Genomic DNA, 22,806 nt, shown 5'->3' on the forward strand with positions numbered 1-22,806 from the left:
CAAAGAATGAAGGTCCACGAGGGCCAACCGTTTGTTGTTAACTTCAGATTTAGGCACAGAGCACTCCACAATTTAGAAAGTTCTTTTATCTTTGTCATGTCCCTGTATCCTCACAACATTGCCACGTGGTTGATAATATTGTCCCCATTGCACAGAGCCTGGAACTGAAGCTGAGAGGCTGGGAGTTGGGAAATGGTTCCTGTCTGAGGATAAAATGCTCTTTTTTTTTTTTAATTTTTTATTTTTTATAAACATATATTTTTATCCCCAGGGGTACAGGTCTGTGAATCACCAGGTTTACACAATTCACAGCACTCACCAAAGCACATACCCTCCCCAGTGTCCATAATCCCACCCCCTTCTCCCAAACCCCTCCCCCCAGCAACCCTCAGTTTGTTTTGTGAGATTAAGAGTCACTTAATGGTTTGTCTCCCTCCCAATCCCGTCTTGTTTTAAAAGTTCAGTTTTTTTTTTTTAAATGTATTATTTGGCATTGGAGTGGACAGGGTGGAGAGTAGAGGGACAGGCAGTTAGCCCAGCAGATTCATTCAGAAGACCTCTCATTTCCCTTTCCTGTACATTCTCACCTCAGGGGAAATTTTTAGCTACTTCTAGCCCATCTCCCATTATTTGTTTTGGATGGGGAAAGCTATCAACCACAGTTCTAGATTCTCCTTTCATTGCACTGTGTTGTTTCTGGAAAGTGACTCTCCAGAGAGGGGCCACATTTCCCAGTCTTCTTTGCAGGCAGGCCAGGCCAATCATGAAATCTCATGAATGGAATGGAAACAGAAGTAATGAATATTAGTGAGGACCAGGTATGTGAGCAATGTGTGTGCCTTTTCCACAGTTCCTCTTCATTCCCTCTGAGGGGTGCAGAGGATTCTGAGGCCCCGGAAGACTGTGGAGACACAATGGAAAAAGCCTGGGTGGAGGAAAAGTACAGTAGACCACTTTGTGGATGAGATATAAAGTTCTATTTTGTTAAGTTCCTGCATGTATAGATTTATTTTTCAAAGCAATCGTTGCTACTTAGAATGTAGGAATAATTTGTACCAATTGTGTTGGGGTTCCCACCGAGGCTGAAACTGAAAGAATACCATTTTTAAAAATGTACCTAAATTTTAACATCCCTTCATCTATAAGTAGGTCCTGCATTAAGAAAATATGAATTTAAATAATAATAATTTCACAAGATGTTTCACTGTATGTAATAACTTACCCAGGTGGAGGAAAATCACAATAAAAGCATACACATTTATACTGGTATTCTAAACTACACAACAGTATGTGTGTGTTAAAATGTGTATGCTTGGGGGTGTGCACTTTTCCAAAGTACAGAATTCCGAGGCCTGGATTATTCATTCTTGTAAGTCAAATCCCCAGAGTAACTTTGTTTTCTGGGAAGAAAAAAAAATGTGAATTTCATGATTGAAGGCTTCTTTAACTTTCACATATTTGATTTTCATAAATTATATAGTGAGAGAATTAAACCTTAACAATCTGAATTTGGACTCTCATACATCAGCTGACAAGCCTCCAGAGCTCTTATGGGTGTAGTAGTGCCCACCTCCCAAGAGTTTAATTTGATAAACTGTAGTGTTTATGAAATCTCTTTATGTGTTTTTTTTAATGCTTTAAAAATAAATTAGAACAGGAAAGTGAAAGTGCTAATACTAGTAACAAAAATATTGGTCCCATAAATGTAATATATTTAAGGCCAAGATAGAATTGATCAAGTGTGATCACTTCTCAAATGGTGTGAATCTCCATCTCAAATGGACTTTCAAATACGGTTGAATTACAAAGAAATAGAACAAGATTAAATGTAATGTTTTAAGTAATGTTGTGTCCAAAATGCACAATGTATTGTGCATTGTGCACAATGTATTTAGAAATATTATAGTATTTTTCAATCTCTGGCATGAAACACACTACCACCCAAACACCACCACAATCAAAACTGTAATACTCTTGTTTATTTTCAAATGTCTTTTATGCATGTTTTCAAGAATGTATTATTAACAAAAAGTAGATGTTGCTAAAGTGTTTCACTCTTTGCTGTGGCCTCCCAGAGGTTAAGTGCCACATTTATAGCCCAGTGCTTATAACTATGTAGGCATGGAGGGCCTGAATATAATCTTTTTCCCATTGCAGATTCTGTAAACTGGCACTATATCCCCTACTCTATTGAACATTTTCTTTGCCCCAGATTTAAAAAAATATATCCACTGCTCTTGGTCAGTATGAATTTGTAATCTATGTCAAGTTCTAGTGTTCCGTGGCGAGCAAGAGAAGAGGGGGACCCACAGAGATAAAATGCTGAGCACATGTCAGGGACTGTGATAACTGCAAGATAGTCCTCTCCCCTCTGTCCTAGGAAAGGAGGACAAGTAGATAATCAGTGTACAGTGAGACTATGTCTATAGCACATGAGTGTACAGGTGCCCTGGAGACCTAGGAGGAGGATGTGAACTTGCAAACAGCCACTGTCCACAGATAGCAAAACTCACAGCATCCCTAGAAAGTAAAATTTGTAATTTGAGTTTGGAGTGTCTAGTTCAGCTGATAGAGTATGTATTTATTTCCTCTTCTTCTAGAAGACAACAGAAAAGAGGTATATGAGGAAATAAAATCCTGTAAGAATTGGGGTAAAATGGAGGGATATCAGAGGAGGGAGAATTGTGAGGAATTTCTGAAATGTTGAATGTGGGTAGTGAGCTGGCGGTGCACAGCTTAGAGCTAGCATAGGAGAAGGCTCTGGGGAAGGCAGGAAATGAACTCCTTTTTGGAGGATACAGGAAAATACCACTCCATAATTGGCAGGTGCAGAGATTTGAAAAAGCATGGGCCAAAGTAGAAATATTTACCTGAAGAAATGCCTAGTTAATGTCTATGCAAATTGTTCTCCCTGGTATGCACACACATAGTGAGGGAGATCCCTTGAAGTTAAACTGCTTGTAAGTGGCAGCTAGCCCTTCTGAGTAGAATCCTCTTGCGCCTCCTTATATGAGCTTGTAGGGTGAAGTCAGCGCAGACTCAGGCCTGCCCATCCCCATCCTTCCGGGTAAATTCTGCCAGTGGAAAAGATATACCTACCTATCCAGACAGAGCTCAAAGTCCAGAAATAATACAGAAAACCCACAGTACTCTATTTATAAATAGTTTTAGACAATTAAGAATCACCAGCTACTCAAGGACAAACAGCAGCACAGAAGAGAGACCAAAAATGTATAGAGGTTCCAGCTAACATTGAATCCTTTCCTAAAGATTTTGCAAATATTAACTTATATAATTGTCACACACTGCTTTTTTAAATTTTATATTTCTTAGAATTTATTTAAATTCACGTTAGTGAACAATGGTGTATTATTAGTTACAGGGGTAGTATTTACTGATTTGTCATTTGAACACCCAGAGCTCATTACATCAAGTACCCTCTTTAATGTCCATCACAATTACCCCTCCTCCCCAACGCCCCTCCAGCAGTCCTCAGTTCGTTCCCTATAGTTAAGAGCTTCTCATGGTTTGCCTCCCTCTCTCTTTTTATCTTGTATTTCCTTCCCTTCTTCAAAGTTCACCTGCTTTGTTTCTTAAATTCTACATATTTGTGAAACTGTATTTGTCTTTCTTTCACTGACTTATTTTGCTTAGCAAGCACAATATACTCCAGTTCCATCCACATCCTTACAAATGACAAGATTTCATTCTTTTGGAGGCTGAATAATATTCTATTATATATACAGATATAGATATATAGATATATAGATACGGATATCTCCCACATCTTCTTTATTCATCCATCAGTTGATGGACATTTGGGCTCTTTCCACATTTTGACTATTGTGGACATTGCTGCTATAAATATTGGGTACATGTCCCCTTTCAAATCACCATTTTTGTATTCCTTGGATTAGTACCTAACAGTGAGTGCTACTGCTAGGTTTAGGGCAGTTCTTTTTTTTTTTTTTTTTTTTTTTAAGATTTTATTTATTTATTTGACGGAGAGAGATCACAAGTAGACAGAGAGGCAGGCAGAGAGGAGGAAGCAGGCTCCCTGCTGAGCAGAGAGCCCGATGTGGGACTCGATCCAAGGACCCTGAGATCATGACCTGAGCGGAAGGCAGTGGCTTAACCCACTGAGCCACCCAGGTGCCCCAGGGAAGTTCTATTTTTAACTTTTTGCACATGACGTATCATTAACTTTTTGCAGAACCTCCATACTGTTCTCCAGAGTGGCCCTACCAGTTTGCATTCCCACAAAAAATGTAAGAGGATTCCCCCTTTACTGCATCCTCACCAAGATCTGTTGTTTCCTGAGTGGTTAATTTTACCCATTCAGATCAGTGTGGGGTGGCATCTCAGCGTGGTTTTGATTTGTATTTCCCTGATGATGAGTGATATTGAACATTTTTTCATGTGGCTATTGGCTATTTGTATTTCTTCCTTGGAGAAATCTCTGTCCATGTCTTCTAGCCATTTCTTGATTGGACTTTTTGTTTCTTGGGTGTTGAGTTTGAGAAGAAATTTTGCATACAACCCTTTATCTGATATGTTATTTGCAAATATCTTCTTCCACTCCATAGGACGCCTTTCTAATTGGTTGACTGTTTCCTTTGCTGTGCAGAAGCTTCTTACCTTGATGAAGTCCCAATAGTTAATCATTGCTTTTGTTTCCATTACCTCTGGAGATGTGTCTAGTAAAAAGCTGCTGCCTGTGTTCTTTAGGATTTTGGTGGATTCCTGTCTCACATTTAGGTCTTGAATCCATTTTGAATTTATTTTTGTGTATGGTGTAAGAAAGTGGTCCAGTTTCGGGGCACCTGGGTGGCTCAGTGGGTTAAAGCCTCTGCCTTCGGCTCAGGTCATGATCCCAGAGTCCTGGGATCCAGCCCCACATGGGGCTCTCTGCACTGCAGGGAGCCTGCTTCCTCCTCTCTCTCTGCCTGCCTCTCTGCCTACTGTGATCTCTGCCTGTCAAATAAATAAATAAATAAAATCTTAAAGAGAAAGAAAGAAAGAAAGAAAGAAAGAAAGAAAGAAAGAAAGAAAGAAAGAAAGAAAGAAAGAAAGAAAGAAGGAAAGAAAGAAGAAAGAAAGAAAGTGGTCCAGTTTCATTCTTCTGCATGTGGCTGCCCATTTTTTCCAATACCATTTGTTGAGAAGACTGTCTTTTTTCCATTGGACATCTTTCCAGTTGACCATAGAGTTGAGGTTCCACTTCTGGGTTCTCTGTGCTGTTCCATCGATCTATGTGTCTGTTTTTGTGCCAGTACCTATTGTCTTGATGATTACAGGTTTGTAATATAGCTTTTAGTCTGCAATTGTGATGTTCAGCTTTGGTTTTCTTTTTCAACATTCCTTTCATTATGCAGGGTCTTTTCTGGTTCCATTCAAATTTGAGGAGTGTTTGTTCCCGCTCTGCAAAAAATGCTGGTGTTATTTTGATAGGGATTGTATTGAATGTGTAGATTGCTTTGGGTGGTATAGACATTTTAGCACTATTTGTGTTTCTAATCCAAGAGCCTGGAATATTTTTCCATTACTTTGTGTTTCTCGATTTCTTTCATAAGTGTTCTATAGTATTCAGAATACAGATCTTTTGCCTTTTTTTTTTTTTTTAGTTTTATTCCTAAGTATTTTATGGTTTTTGATGCAATTGTAAATGGAATCTGTTCCTTGATTTCTCTTCCTGCTGCTTCGTTATTGGTGTATAGAAATTCCAGACTTCTGTGCATTGATTTTATATCCTGCAGTTTTGCTGAATTCCTTATGAACTCTACCAGGTTTTTTGGTGCAGTCTTTTGGGTTTTCTACATAGAGTATCATATCGTTTGGGAAGAGTGAAACTTTTTCTTCTTCCTTGCCAATCTGGATGCCTTTTCTTTTTGTTGTTTGCTGAGGCCAGGACTTCCAGTACTATGTTAAACAATAATGGTGAGACCGGACATCCCTGTTGTGCTCCTGACTTTAGGGGAAAAGCTCTCAGTCTCTCAGTTTTTCCCCATTGAGGATAATAATAACTAGTCATCTCTCATATATGGCCTTTATGATGTTGAGGTATGTTCCTTCTATTCCTACTTTGTTGAGGGTTTTTACCAAAAAAGGAGAGGCTGTATTTTGTCAAATGCTTTTTCTGCATCTATTGAGAGAACCATATGATTCTTATCCTTTCTTGTACTAATGTGATATATCACTTATTGATTTATAAATGTTGAACCACACTTGCAGCCCAGGAATTAATCCTATTTAGTGGTATAGAATAATCATTTTAATGTACTGTTGGATCCAATTAGGTAGTTTAATGCTGAGAATTTTTGCATCCATGTTCATCAAGGATATTGGTCTGTAGTTCTTCTTAGTGGGGTCTTTGCCTGGTTTTGGGATCAAGGTAATGTTGGCCTCATAGAATGAATTAGGAAGTTTTCCTGCCATTTCTATTTTTTGGAATAACTTCAGAAGAATAGTCATTAATTCTTCTTTAAATGTTTGGTAGAATTCCCCTGGGAAATTATCCAGCCCTGGATTTTTATTTGTTGGGAAATTTTTGATTACTGAGTCAACTTCTTTACTGGTAATGGGTCTGTTCAGATTTTTTAATTCTGTTTCAGTTTTTGCAGTTTATATTTTCTAGCAAATTATGCATTTCTTCCAGATTGCCTAATTTGTTGGGTATACAATTGCTCATAGTGTCCTCTTAAAATTATTTGTGGTTGGCAGTATTGATTGTGATCTCTCTTCTTCATGATTTTATTTGGGTCATTTGTATCTTCTTTTTGATAAACCTGGTTAAGGGTTTTATCAATTTTGTTAATTCTTTCAAAGAACTAGCTCTTAGATTTGTTGATCTGTTTTACCGTTTTGGTTTTTTAAAAATTTATCATTGATTTCTGTTCTAACCTTTACTATTTCTCTTCTGCTTCTGGATTTAGACTTTATTTGTTGTTCTTTTCCCAGCTCCTTTAGGTGTAACTTAAGGTTGTGTACTTGAGACTTTTCTTGCTTCTTGAGGAAGACCTATTGCAATACACTTCCTCTTAGCCTTTGCTCCCTTTGCCTTTGCTGCATCCCACAGGTTCTGAACTATTGTGCTTTCAATTTCATTTGTTTCCATGTATTTTTTAAGTTCTTCTTCAGTTTCCTGTTTGACCCATTCATTCTTTAGTAGGATGTTCTTTAACTCCATGCATTTGTGATCCTTCCAAATCTTTTCTTGCGGTTGACTTCAAGTTTCATAGTATTGTGGTCTGAAAATATGCATGGCATTATCTCAATCTTTTTGTACAAGTTGAGGCCTGATTTGTGACCCAGTATGTGAACTATTGTGGACAATTATCCATGTGCACTCAAAAAGAATGTATACTCTGCTGCTTTAAGATGAAATGCTTTGTATGTATCTGAAATGCTTTGTATGTATCTGGTCCAATGAGTCATTTAAAGCCCTGTTTCCTTGTTGATATTTTGTTTACATGATCTGTCCATTGCTGAGAGTGGGGTGATAAAGTCCCCCTACAATTACTGTATTAGTATCAGTGATTATCTTTAAGTCTTTTATTAATTGATTTACATATTTGCTACTCCCAGGTTAGGGGTATAAATATTTATAATTGCTAGACCTTCTTGTTTGATAGGCCCCATTACTATGACATAGTGTCCTGTGTCATCTTTTATTTATAGTCTTTGTTTTAACATCTAGTTTGTCTGATGTAAGTATGGCTACTTCAAATTTCTTTTGATGTCCATTAGCTTGATAAATTTTCCTCCCCCTCCCCCTCACTTTCAATCTGGAGGTGTCTTTAGGTCTAAAATGATTCTCATGTAAACAGCATACTGATGTCTTTTTTTTTTTTTAAGTCTATTCTAATACTTTCTGTCTTTTGATTGGAGCATTTAGTCCATTTACATTCAAAGTAATTTTTTTTAAAGATTTTATTTATTTATTTGACAAAGAGAAATCACAAGTAGATGGAGAGGCAGGCAGAGAGAGAGAGGGAAGCAGGCTCCCTGCCGAGCAGAGAGCCCGATGCGGGACTCAATCCCAGGACCCTGAGATCATGACCTGAGCCGAAGGCAGCGGCTTAGCACACTGAGCCACCCAGGCGCCCCCGGAGAGTAATTTTTGAAAGATATGAATTTAATGCCATTGTATTACCTGTAAAGTCGCTGTTCCTGTAGATTGTCTCTATTCTGTTCTATTCTTTGTTACTTTTGGTCCCTCTTTCCTGCCCCTTTAATATCTCTTACAGAACTGGTTTTGCATTCATGAGCTCCTTTAGTTTTTTGTTTGTCTTAGAAACCCTTTATCTCTCCTTCTATTCTGAATGACAGTTTTTCTGGATAAAATATTCTTGGATGGATGTTTTTCCCATTTATCATGTTGTGTATATCATGCCACTCCCTTTTGGCCTGCCAGGTCTCTGTGGACAGGACTGCTGCTAATCTTATGTGTCTACCCTTATAAGTTAAGGACCATTTTTTCCCCTCACTGCTTTCAGAATTCTCTTAGTATTTTGCAAATTTCACTGTGAAATGTCTTGGTGTTGACCTGTTTTTTTTTTTTGTTGTTGTTGTTGTTTGTTTTGTTTTGTTTTGTTTTGTTTTGTTTTGAGGTGAGTTATCTGTGCTTCTTGGACTTGAATTCTTATTTCCTTTCCTAGATTAAGGAAATTCTCAACTATAATTTGTTCAAATAAGCCTTCTGCCTTTTTTTTTTTTTCCGTTCTTCTTCTTCTGGGACTCCTATGATATGGATATTATTTTGCTTTATGGAATCACTGAGTTCTCTAAGTCTACTTTTGTGATCTAATAGTTTTTTTTTTCACTTTTCTTTTCAGATTCATTATTTTCCATAATTTTATCTTCTATATCACCCACTGTCTTCTCTGCCTCTTCATTGTGATTATCTCCAAACTGTTTTGCATTTGTTATAGCATTAAAAAAAAAATCCTAATTTTTAGGTCTTTTATCTCTGCAGCAAGGGTTTCTCTATTATTGTCTATGTTTTTTTCTCAAGTCCAACTAGTAGTCTTATGACTATTGATCGAAATTCTTTTTCAGATATATTGTTTGTATCTGTTTTCAGCAAGTGTTTGGCTGTGATATCTTCCTGACCTTTCTTTTGGGGAGAATTCCTCTATCTTGTCATTTTGGCTAAATTTCTTTAGCCAAATTTAGCTAAATTCTTTCTATCTCTTGCATGTTATGAAAGCTTGTTATGTATTAAAAATAGGTCATACACTGTCCAAGGCCTGCCACTTCATGAAGTGTTTCTGATGTATGCTGTGTGCACTCTGCTCTTGGATTTTGGTTGCTTTTTCCCACTGGTCATCCTCTGCAGAGCTCATTCTTGCTTGAAGTGGGGAGTACTTGGACTTACAGGTGAGTTTTGATTTGTTTGTTGAAAAAAGTCTGGGAAAAAAAGAAATGAAAGGAAAAAGAGAGAGAGAAAAGGGAAAGGTACAAAAAACAAAAACAAAAACACAGACAATTGAAAAACAAAAGCAAAAACAAACCTGTAAGATTGATTCCAAACAAAAAGGAAAAAGATAAAGAAAAAGAAAAGAAAAAAAGAAGTTTGATCAAAGAGAGAGAGAGAAGGTAATGAAAAAGCAAATTAACAAACAAAAAATTATAAGCCTGATTCCAAAGGAGAAAGAAAAAAAAAAATACAGCCTGGTCCTAATTAAATTGAAGGGGACACTTTGAAGCATTGCATGATCGGTACATTTGGTGCATGTGGCATGCTGCCTGTTTTGCTTTTCTGGGAGAGAGACCCTGTCCATTGGCTTAGTCAATCCCATCTGAGTAAAAAAAAAAAAGCACTTGCTAAGCACCAGGGACAGGGTTAATGTAAATGGCTCACACCTCCACTGGGAGCTACTGTGTTGCTCTCTGATGTCCAGCCATGTTGACTGCATGGGTAAAATGATAACACTCCACTTTCTAGATCCCAGATTTGGGGGTGGGGGGTGTCTCACACCTCCTGCTGTTCAGGAAGTGAGGGCCGTCAGTGTGTCTGACACTCAGGTCTCCTGTGTTTTATTTCTAGTGTGACTGGGATTAAAAACTCCAGATCTTAAAATAGCCGACCCACTGAGATATGCTCCCTCTTCCAGGTTTGAGGCATACTGTAGTCTGACTAGTGTCCTTTCTTCCAGAAAAACAGTCCCATGCTTGTACGGTGTTCAGATTCTGTATTATCCAGTCTCGGTGCACATCTTTGCTCACTGTTGATGAAAGACTGTTTGTTGGCTCCTGCAGTATTTTGTCCTTAGAAAGGCAATATACCCTATTCCAAATATACTCCAGGAAGGGGAATGATCTCTCACAGTGCAACCCTAGAGATCCCTACACCATTTTTTGTGCATTCCTGGGTGATAGCTCCCCTCCAGTGAAAGTTGAGCATTTTCAAATTCTCTGGGCTTGACCTCCACTCGCTGCTTGCAAAAAACCTGAACTATTCAGTTCCCTCAGCTCCCCAGTCTATGGTCCAAGAGATTTTCTTCCTGACACCACTCTCTCTCAACCCCTCTGTCCCATTCTCCTTCTCTCCCTTTTATCTCCCCCCAGAAAGCGTTCTCTCCCCATATAGTTTTTTCCCTATCAGTCACTTACATGCATATCACACCCACCATGCTGTCTCCTTCCAACCGTGGAAATCCTTCTTTCAATCCTCAAATCAGTTTCATGAGTATTATAAGTGACCTGACCTCTCAATACAGCTACGTTTGAAGGATGAGGAAAGCCCAGGGTCTCTCTACTTCTCTGCCATCTTAACTCCTTGTGGTGGTTTTTCACAAGTGAGGAAGCCAAGGTACAAAGGCCAGGTGCCTTGCCCCAGGTCAAAAAAACTAGTCAATGCCATAATTCACACCCAGGTTTTTAATCACTATAGTCTCCTGTCTCATGATCAATGAATCATTGTGACTTTGGAGGGGACAGAGCAAACGGAAAGGAGATAAACTTTGATCTAATGTGTTCTAGGGGCACCTGGGTAGCTGAGTCCATTAAGCATCTGACTTGATTTTGGCTCAAGTCATGATCTCAGAGTTATGAGATCAAGCCCCTGTGGGGCACCACATTGGGTGTGGAGCCTGCTTAAGATTCTCCCTCTGCCCTTCCCCATGCCCCCCCACCCCCCCACCCCACCGACCTGACTCATGTGCACAGGTGCTCCCTCTCTCTTTCTCTAAAAAATGAAAAAAAAATGTGTTTTCACTACACAAATAAATAAATAAATAAATAATAACTATGTGAGCTGATGGATGTGTAAATGAACTTGATTTTGGCAAGCATCTCACTATATATACATATATAAATCACCGCACTGTACACCTTAAATTTACACAATATTGATTGGTCTACTATGTCTTAAAACAGCTGAAAAAATAAAAGGACTTCAAGTAATTTCCTCAGAGAAATTTCAGATGTCACATATATGTTAAAAAAAAGAGAGAGAGAGAGAGAGCGCAAGTTTCTATATAAAAGAAATAATACGAAAACAAAAGCAAATCATCAAGAGCTAAAAAGTATGATTGCCAAAATAAAAATGTATTTAAAAGTCTAAAATGTCAACAAGTATCCCAAAATACAAAGCAAAAAGAGAAAGAAAGCTTAAGAAGCCTAAAAAGACAATCACTCCATCTTCAGGGAAACAGCCACCAATAAGTATTCTAGAGAGAGAGAGAATAGAGAAAAAAGAAGACCATTTCATCAAACTGAAGGATATCTGGAGTTTTCAGATTTAAAGCGTCCACTGATTTCTTGGTAACATGAATACAAAATGACCTACACAAAAACTTCTCCCCATAAAATTTTAAAACACCAAGTGTCAAGAGAAGTTATCAAAACTTCCAGAAGTGTACGAAAAAATCCAGACTGGCACATAAATCTTTCACTGGAACTACTAGGCCTAAGAAGATTGAGGCATAATGCCCTGTGCCCCTCAGAGGCCAATCTCTATGGGCTATTTTGCCCTCTGATTTTTAGTTGGGTTTTAACAATGAGAGGCACCAGCGAAGAGGAGAAGGATACTGGAGTCAAGAAATTTATCCCCACAGAATGCTCCCTGCCAGATAACTGCGTATTAGCTGTGTCTCTCTATCAAGACCAGAGCTCCTGCCAGGAAGCCTTCTCTATTCATCTACTCTCTTAGGGTCTGAAGTGGACATGGCTCCCTGTTCTCGTCTGCCCTGAAATATCCCACTATCCCTTTAAATCTTGACCACATCTTGCAATAATCTTTTTATACAATTTTCCTTAATTGCATAGTTTGGGTGCTGAGTATTGTCTATACAATTCTGTATAGGATTTCAAAGATACCAACTACCACAACATCCTAGTATCTTCCTGGTCCATCAGCTAGAGATACCATTCAAAGAGCTTTTCCTTCAACTTCCACACCTCTTTTGTACCAGTGATGTCATAGCTAGGCAAGTCTGTATTAGTTAAACATACATGGCAGTGTTATTAGCCCAAGACTTTGATTAGTACCTTTGAGCGTGTCTGATTTATTTTGCTTCCTTTGGAAGCAATGATGCATATAATACAGTGAGGTATGGCTGATACCTCACTGTGATAAGGACTCAAATTTATTGCAATATGTCTTGTCCCCATGAAACCTTTTAAAAAATCCAATCAGAGAATTAAAACTTCAGAAATATACCCAACATATGGGAAAAGATAAAGTTGGTGGTCCTACCATAATTGGACTAGCAAAGAAGAGAAATCATGTTTAGATCAATGGTTTTAAGAGAGAATACAAAGGAAGAGGCAAGCATGAAGATAGTTGTAGTTATCTCTGTTAATATAATGAAGCTGCTCACCGTATATTACACTATATATGTGTGTTTGTGTGTGTGTGTGTGTGTGTTCATTTCCATTTTTTAAATGGTAACATACTATACATGTTACTGGTTTCATTTTAAATCTCTCAAATATATCCTGGAAATCACTCCATATAGTGTATAAAGGTATCTCTCTCTTTTTTTTTTTTTTTATGTGTTTGCCTTCTCAGAATAAGCACAGAGTCTAAAAGGTATGGATACATTCTTGCTAATGAATGAAGGAAGCTTGACAGATTAGAATATCCATCTGTAACTTCCTGTGAAGGATAAGATCTTCCCATTATCATCAGTGACAGCTAACATCACATGAAGGGAGACAATAAGGTATTATGGGCCTCATGGAAACACCATCTCTGAAACAGTCTTGCCAAAAAACATCAAACCTGAACCTGACCAAGCACCTAGACTTAATTACCAATATATAGAAAATTCAGGGAACAAATGAGCATGTCAAATGACACCATAGGGGTACAATCACAAAATCCAGATTGTTGGAAGCTCTCCAGGACAAAATACAGTTTCTCCAATGAAAAACAGCATCAATAATAACATCAACAACCAAAGAAAAATATTGCAAGAACTAAAAAACACAAAGAGAGGGAGAAGATAAATTAAAGGAAATGCAAAAGATCCCAGCCAGTCACAATGTAGTTTTGGATCCATATTAAAGCTGTTTAGACTTTTTTTTATTTGTTTGTTCGTTTGTTTAGAAAAAGAACAAACGCCTTAATATTTGGAATCTCAGAATTGCAATTTGGGCAACACAGATTCCAACAGCAACCAGAAGAGTGTGTCACCTGTGTGGGGAAAGCAAGGGGTTTTTATGAGAAAGGGGGAGGGGGCAATTACATGACTTGAATTAAAGAAAACAAAATTGCCAATTGGTACTACCAGGCTGAACAGCTTTTAGATACACTTTGATGGACTGATCTGCTGTTGCTAATGAACAAAACTACTCCTCATATGCATTAATTATTCTGCCTTTGGAAAGTCCACACTAACCCTGTTGACTCTAGGAACAATTTTTCCTAAAAAAAAAATTGCTGTTTCTGGCCTAGTTCAAAGGTCTTTTTGCCGCATTCACAAGTGTATTAGCTATTTGTTTTAAAAAGAGAAGTCGAGCTTTTGTCTAGAAATTTTATACAGTTCTACAGTGAGTGGAAAGGAAAATGACCAGATGAGAAAAGTATCTTACACTATCAAAGAGAATTAAATGGTGCCACTTGACAGTACTGAGGGCCCATGGGAGATAAGGCAGGCAGGGGAGGAGACCTGCCCAGCAGAAGGGGACACTGAGGTTAAGTCCTGAATAGGAAACGCTCTTTGCTCTAGGGAGTGGCATGCACTTGATGTAACTTTCTACCAGGCTCCAGGTTCTGTGGGTCCCTCCTAGGGGTGGCCTTCCAAGTACTTTAGGGCACTGCCCTCTTCACCTCATCCCACCTCACCCTTTTTCTGTTTAAACATTTAAAGCATTTGTATGACAATTGCGGAAATGCACTGACTTGATGTTTGATGTTATTAAGGAATTACTGTTGATATTTTTCAGGTGTGAAAGTTGTAGTGTGGTTATAATTACATTTTTAAAATCTTTTATTCCATGGGAAAAGGCTGAAATATTTAGAAATAAAATGATAGAAATCTGAGAGATGTTTCAAAATAACATGGGGCAGGTTATGGGAAATAGATTGGAATAGAAATGAAGTAAGAGTTCCCATTTATCACTAATTATTGAAGCTGTATAACGGGTACCTGAGAGGTTAATTATACTAATCTGTCTACTTGTGTATATGTTTGAAATCTGCAATAAAACTTTAGAATAAACTTTCAATAACATAATAAAAATAAATAAAAACAAATAAATAAGAACTTTAAAAAGAAGAAAATTTGAAAATTAAAACAATTAAATAATTTAGTATACCCCCTTTGGCCTCTGCTTGACTAATATCTCATGTACTTTGGGAAGCTGGCAGTCCCTAAAATGTATTGTGCACAGCATAAAAATTGTACAGTATGTCTCCCTTCCTGCAGAATCCCAGACACAATTGTGAGTCTCTGCACCCTTGTCTCATTGGCGCTGGTACTGGGCACAGAACCCTCAGGATGTAAGAAATCCTTCCTCAAAAGCAGAAGGGGATAGATTATGTCCCATGTATTACTTATCCTAACTAATAAAAACTTCCAGTTAATGTGAAATAAGGTATGATTGACAAGGACTCTATAAAATCATATATTTCTCCTTTTTTTTTTATCTTTTATTTTTAAAATTTTATTTATTTTTTAAAGTAGGATCCACACCCAGGATGAAGTCTAACACAGGGGCTTGAACTCATGACCCAGAGATTAAGACCCTGAGCTGAAATCAAGGGTTGTATGCTTAATGGACTGAGCCACGCAGATGCCTGTAACTCATTTTCTTTCCTTTTTTTTTTTTTTTAGTTTTTTCAATTTATTTATTTTCAGAGAAACAGTATTCATTATTTTTGCACCACACCCAGTGCTCCATGCAATCCGTGCCCTCTATAATACCCACCACCTGGTACCCCAACCTCCCACCCCCCCGCCACTTCAAACCCCTCAGATTGTTTTTCAGAGTCCATAGTCTCTCATGGTTCACCTCCCCTTCCAATTTCCCCCAACTCCCTTCTCCTCTCTAACACCCCTTGTCCTCCATGATGTTTGTTATGCTCCACAAATAAGTGAAACCATATGATAATTGACTCTCTCTGCTTGACTTATTTCACTCAGCATAATCTCTTCCAGTCCCGTCCATGTTGCTACAAAAGTTGGGTATTCATCCTTTCTGGTGGAGGCATATATTTCTGTACAGTCCTCATAGCCACTTACCTCTTCAAACCTTTCAAATATGACTAGAGGTTCAGGATATTCCCTTGGGTGTTTGTTGTGAAAGGATTTTTCCTAAATAAAGCATGCAAGCAGCAAGGGACAGCCCACCTAAATGGAGACAAAAAAATAAATGTATCAATCTTCCCCAGCATCTAAAAAATAAAAACCAAAACAAAACTCTGCACACCCATGGGAATCATACAAGGGGATGTACACAGCTCCCAACTTCCTGAGTTCAGAGGGAAGTCAGGATTTAGAAGAAAAAAAAAAAAAAAAAAAAAAACAGGGAGAATAGATCTTCCTGCTCTTCTAATGCTTACAGAGTCCTCATTTGAGTCAACTGTTGAGGCTTCTTTGAACAGAGGGACAGAGGGAGGATACGGCTACTTTGCCATGAAGTCCCAGAAGTCTTTTTAAGTCTTTATTTATTTATTTGAAAGAGAGAGATAATGAGCAAGGAGGAGGGGCAAAAGGAGATTCTGACTCCCCGCGGAGCAGGGAGCCCATGAAGGACTCCATCCCAGGACCCTGAATCTCAACCAGAGCTGAAGGCAGATGCTTAACCGACTGAGCCACCCAGGTGCCCCCAGAAGTTTTGAGAAAAGAACAGAGTGCTCTTTGTAAAACAGACTGAGCTGGGCGCACGGAGCACTGATGGGCAGGGAACACAGAGAACACCACGAATCTGAAACTTCAGGCAGTTGCACTGCTCTTTGTAGATACAGATCTGATGCCCTCCCCCGCAAAACATTCATACACCAAGTCAACTGGCTGGGGCTACTGATTCATCCAGATGCGTATCTGTCTCCTACTCCAGGCACTAATAATTATAACCGTACCCCATAAGGACTCTCATTGCCATCCAACAAACAAGGAGATGGTACTGTTTACATATTTGGTTTTATCCCTTGTGTGACTCTAGAACCTCCATGACCAGTTTTCCATTCATTCCATGCAGACTCTCTCTATCTATATATATTATATATATATATATATATATATATATATATATATATATATATATATATATAATTACATCAGAGGCAGAGAAGAACATTGACAACTGCTTCTTCGATCTCTGGCCCTGGAATTAGGGCCACTTAAACAACCTGTGCACTCAGAAACCCAATGAAGGGTTAAAAGCTCTTATCAACACTTGATCTTGAGGTCTCGGAATTCCCACTATGTTCCCACAACTTGGAGCTTATACATGCCACCCTTTCAGAGAAAATAAATGGGAATGATTAGTAGGCAGACTAGTTTCCCAAAACCCATGATAAGCCACAGGGCAGCTATAATGAGCAGTTGTGGCTCATGCTGGGGAGTCCTGGATAAACTAGACCTAATCTTCAATCACTTTCTTTACTGATAATTGGACCCAACAGGACCATTCCAAATCATTTCTCTCTGTTCATTTATCCTACAGTTCCATCCAAAGGGTCAGTTTAGGGCATAATTAAGCCAATTACTTTCTGAAAGACCATCATGACAGCCATTACAGAAAATGATAGCAGGCCCCCTCATGCTGTAGGAATTATTAGCTTGTCAGTCTCAAGGCTCATGGAGACAAAGGATCAAAAAGACAGAGGCATTCAGTTTTTCACCAATTCATTCATTTATTTTATTTTATTTTATTTTATTTTTACCATGTGTAACATCTAGTATAAGCCAGAGAATGGGAGCTAAAGACATAGTGGAAAACAATCTCATTCCCTGCCTTCTTGGGGCTTATCGCCTAGTGGAAGACACAGAAGTCGGTTAAATACTTATACTGTAAGTATACTGTACAGACAGAGCAATTAGATGTGATGTACAACAGAGATCCGTTTTATATTTTGGGGCCCAGGAAGGTCCTTCTGAAGCTGAGACTAGCAGGATGAACAGGAGTTAACCAGCAACGAGGAATAGGTATGGGCCTTCATACACACTGTTTTTGGGGAGAGCTGAGAAGAGGACAGTGAGGCCAGAGACCATGGGGCACCAGGGAGATGACCTGACATAAGATCTGAAAGTGGCTGGGCCAGAGGGCAGTGACAGAGGAGAGAAGGGATGTGCTGTAGCAGACAGAACATGGAAGCTGACAGCCGGTGCTCCAATTCTGGAACCACTGGCTACCCCCGTTCTTCTCTCCTGTGGATTCATCATGGGCATGCGGGGCCTGGGGCGAGGGGTTATGGTGTTCAGTGTACCCTGGTCATGTGTGGTCCCTGCACTGCAGCAGGAAGTTGTGGCACTAGGAGAGGGCAACGAAAATGAGGATGAAATGGGACAAAGACTTTGAGACCAAAGCTCCTGGGATGTCTCTCAACCAAACCCTGGATGCCAAATGGGTTTTTATACCACATGCCAATTGCACTAGAGCCAGTCTATGAGCCACTCAGATCCACTCAGCAATTCCAGCTTTCTGAGCTTTGGACACCTGCCAAGACTCCATTCCCACAGATGTAAAGCTCCAACTTCCACTGCCTTCCACCTCATCCTCTAACATCCGGATGGGCTCAGCCTCTCCTGGGGAGTGTCCTGGACTATTCCTGGGCCCACCACACTTGCTGTGATAAAACCTGTGGTGTTAGTGCCCAAGTTCAGCCCACTGGATTCAGGAAGGCTCTGATTTCCTCAGTGGCTGCCTGTGGGCAGGTAGGTTGATTATTACAACCTGGTGGTGAAGAGGCATTGAAGACCCACAAAGTGGACTTTGACCACTGAGAGGTAGGAAATGGAAATAAGTCAGAAGATAAACTCCTTGAGCTCTTCCCCTGAGATGGGCTGTCTGGACATGGTGTTCTCACATGTCTTCCCTGAAGATATCCCATGTGACTGAGCCAGAGTTCTTGAGAAACTAGTCAACTTGGTAACACATCACCTGTATTTGCTTTCTCTCCTTCCTTGCTCCACTTCCTTTACCCTCACTTTGCTTGCTGGAACTGAACCTTCTAATAAAGCATTAGCATGCCAGATTCACTGAGTGTTCTCTTTTTTGGGTTTCGACGTTGACTCTTAGCTGTCTAGGCAGTCTGTTGACAGGAATCTGAGCTAAGCCTAAACCTAATGAGTAAGAGTTCTGTGATCAGTAAGCGAGGTCCACCACAGGTGACAGAAGAGGTGAACAGCATCTGTCATCCCTGAATTAACTCCTTCTATGGTTGATATCTGCTTAACATCAGCAATCCCTAAACACACTTAGGAACACGGATAAGGTACAATCCAACTTGCCTCCAAACGGGAAAAGTAAAATAGGAAAGAAACATGTGATCCTAGGAATATCATAGCTAAGAGCAAATTAGGCAATCCCTCCATGGCACTCAGCATGCACGATGGTAGAGGCTGGAAAACAATCCATGGAAAAATGGATAATAATAGTATACTCATTTACTATATGCCAGGCACAGTAGCAAGATCTTGACATACTCCATCTCATTTAGTCATCATCTCGGTACTATAAGGCATACATTCTTAAAACCTGATATTACAGACCCAGAGAGAGTTTGCATAACCAATCTAGGGTTACACAGCTAAAAATTGGCAGAGGTAGGCTTTGGACCCAGGTAGTCTGGCTCCAGGGTCCATGCCCCTCACTGGAGTACAATGCTGCTGAAAAGAGCTCTCTGCTAGCAGAGAGAGCTTGACTTCATTGAATCATGGAGATAATAGCCCTATATCCAGAAGCTAATAACAAGAAGGGAGATTAACCCTTTCTGTAGCTTGTCCCTTACAGGACTCAGGATTAGAACCCAGAATCAGAAAGAGGCAGATACTTACAAGGTAGGGAAACAAGTTATAGGAGTCGATGAGGACTGTTCTTATTTCAGAAATTAAAGAATGATTATCTCCAATATCCATTAGAAATGCTCCTCTATCTACCTCACATATTGTGGGGTACTCTGACATCACTTCAGCCCTTTATTACTCATTTCCAAAGTTCTATACATGTGATTCCCACACACCTGCAGTTGCCTTAGTAAAGAGGAAGAGTCTAGGGTTTGATAAAGGGTGACATGTTCTCTATCTTAGGGAGGTGACACTCTTAGGAGTAACCCTTTCAGAGAACTATTCTCTACAAATATAGGGCCAGAATTGTATCTTAATGCTAATTAAGAGAGAGGGAATGCTAGGACCTTACTACATGGATATCAACAGTTCCATCAGAACCATCAGTGTGGGACTCTCCACAGCATGGTCAACCTGTCAGGTTGAAGACATAACATCTATGAAGGGAGGGACTTTAAATAGTTAATTTCTCTCCCTCATTGTTGCTTATTAACATGGGAGTTTGATTAGAAATTAGATTCTCTGTGAGAGCGTCAACTTATAATTTAAGAACTTTTGCTGTACAACCATTGCAAAACAATTACATAAAGATTAATTAGCAAATGCCCGAAACAGTAGTAAACAGCAAAGTAGTTTAATTAAAACCATTATCTCCAAAATCTGAACGTTAATAACAGTTGTAGCCCAGGGAGGAATAAGAGATATGCCAACAGAGGGTGAGGGAAAGAGGAGAATGTCCTCTGACACCAGCACTCAGCTCGCCCACAACTCCACATCTGCTGTCCTGCTTAATTACTCCTGAGAACTCTCTGTCCACTGAATCTTGCAAGGTCCTAGGTTTCTCCTCTGGGCCTCTGTGGCTGTGGCCTTGAGAACTCCTGCAGACAAACCTGTTACAATCAGCCTGCCTCCAGTAAGAGGGCTTTAATTTTCAAAAGAGAGAAAGGCAGCAGGTGGTACAAAATAATAAGACTTTCTAGAGGGGAATTAACAAAATTTGGAATTGTCAAAAAAACATCTGTAACAGTGACTCTAGTCTTTCAGAAGACACTGATAAATTTTTCCTGAACCCAGACCCCTCATCACAGACTCAGAATGAAGGGTTTGGCAAAGGAACCCAATTTGAATGAAATTTAACAACAGCACTATTTAGTGAGCATACACTCTGAACCCCCATTCCTTTCCTTTATGATCTTATGTTGTCACAAGAACCTCACAAAGCCATATTAGCTTTGTTTTTTGTTTTGATTTTTTCCTGGTTAAGTTTTTATTTTAATTCCAGTCTAGTTAACATACAGTGTTGTATTCGTTTTAGATGTAGAACAACTTCATGTTACCTTTATTCACTTTTTTAAAGATTTTATTTATATATTTGACAGAGATCACAAGTAGGCAGAGAGGCAGGCAGAGAGAGAGGAGGAAGCAGGCTCCCCACTGAGCAGAGAGCCCGATGCAGGGTTCGATCCCAGGACCCTGAGATCATGACCTGAGCTGAAGGCAGAGGCTTAACCCACTGAGCCACCCAGGCATCCCATGTTACCTTTATTCTTAAGCAGAGTGACTTGTTCAGGCTAGGATATGGGGAGACTGCTCTTTCCCACTATAGGCCCATTTATTTTCCTCCACACCACACAGATCTCCTTTTGGTGGTGCAAAAAGGTAAACATCTAACCCATTTAAGGCAGAGACTTTTTTCACACTGTGAGCCTGGCATGATTTATAGCCTAGACCTGACAATGATCAGTTTCTTCAAAGTCCTCCATCAGTAGAGGAACCTAACACACAGAAACCTTGCCCTCAACCAGAACAGCCAATGTCTGTTCTTTATAAGGAGCCAAGCTCCTTATAAAGGGCTTGCCTGGCCTTGGAGTTCCTAAGGAGCTGTCCCTAAGGAACAGGGTGGGGGCTCTCTCTCCCCCACCGCTTCTAGTCTTTGCTTTAGGTACCCTGTCATGGGGAGGGAAGCTGCTGGCTCACTGTACCTGTTCTATTCACACAGCCTCACCCTCACAGGCATTTGGGGACTGACATATTTATGTGGCTTCTTCCTAATAATGTAAGGCTCTGCCCTATACCAGCAGAGTCAGACTGTCTGCTGCAGCCTGGCTTCCTATTCTGCTGCACTCCAGAAATTATGCAAATCACAGCTATTAGTATAACAGCTTCTGCAGATTTCAGAAGGAAAAGGGGGAAAAAAAAACTACCACAAAATCCCTGTGCTTGGTTAAAAGACCATGAATTTCCCCATTCTCCTTATTCACTCTTGTCAATATGATATTTATGCATCTGAAGCCTGTTTTTTAGTCATATGAATATCTATAAAAGATACATCAGTCAGTCAGCAGAAACCTCTGGAACTGCAACCATGAAAAGAGAATAGAGGAAAAGCCCAACTAGAGCCAGGATGGAAGGAACAGGAAGATGGGCTGGATGGGGGGGGCATTGTCCCAGAGGCCTGGGCAGGGGTCTGGCCTTAAAAGACCTTGATGGGAGGCAAGGTCACTCTGATGTTGGACAGATTTGACCCCAAATCTACTCCAAGCACTCTCTGTTGTCCTTTGCAAGTGCCTGGCTCCCCTTTCATTTTTCTGGGTCACTAGATAGGAAGCTTTCTGAGGACAGGAGCTGCATAAATCACCCGGCTCCCCCGCCCCCACCCCGTAACCCTGAGCAGTGTTCAGGCACAAAGCTGGTACCCAGGAAGAGCAGGGTGAAATCGGGCACCTGTTGTGCCATCATTTCATGGAGACAAGACAACAATGCCATCATCAGCCACAGTCCCTGAAGGAGCAGAAGCACATTAAGCAGAGGGCTTAATGATGTGATATTTCACAAAAGTCGAAGTGGAGCTGTGGTCATAGGCCTGAAGGGACTCAGTGAACAAGTGATCCCCAGTTCTCAGAACGAGGAGTTCTATAGACATACTATACACATACATCCGTGAAAGGAGGGACCCAGTCAGTCAGAGACAACCCCACAGAGAGGAAGCAGCAGGTCTAAATGCTCTGAGTCCCCTGCTCCCTTGCTGTGTTCTCCTTCCAAGGGCTCTCAGTGAGCAAAGGGCTAGGAAACCAGTTAATGCCATGTGGGTTGCCTTCTGAGGTACAGAGCAAGGAAAGAAGGGCCTCCAGGCCAGCTCTGAGCAGGACTCCTTGGAACTTCTCTGCAAGGTGAAGAAAATTGGTGTGGGGAGGGCATAGCAGACCACCCTGGTGCCCTGGGTCCCACCCTCCCCCCAGCTCGCCTCCATCTGAGTTCAGTGGTTGTGTGACTGTAGGTATATTTTACCTTCACTCCAGGGCCCAGTCTAATTTGTTGAGAAGTCTAAGTCCACACTAAGGGGCAG

The 22,806-nt window shown here is 40.1% G+C and overlaps 1 long non-coding RNA gene across 1 annotated transcript; it reads right to left on the bottom strand.

The window, feature by feature from the left end:
- Window positions 1-1,229: 1,229 nt before the first annotated feature.
- Window positions 1,230-19,509, bottom strand: LOC309853233. The gene is made up of 4 exons (XR_014305588.1): window positions 19,452-19,509; window positions 15,693-15,800; window positions 2,311-2,376; window positions 1,230-1,400 (listed from the first exon to the last, which is right to left on the bottom strand). It is a non-coding gene; the product is annotated as an uncharacterized lncRNA (long non-coding RNA).
- Between the last annotated feature and the right edge of the window lie 3,297 nt (window positions 19,510-22,806).

Source organism: Mustela nivalis, assembly GCF_964662115.1.
Source record: "Mustela nivalis genome assembly, chromosome: 18".
Lineage (NCBI taxonomy): Eukaryota > Metazoa > Chordata > Mammalia > Carnivora > Mustelidae > Mustela > Mustela nivalis.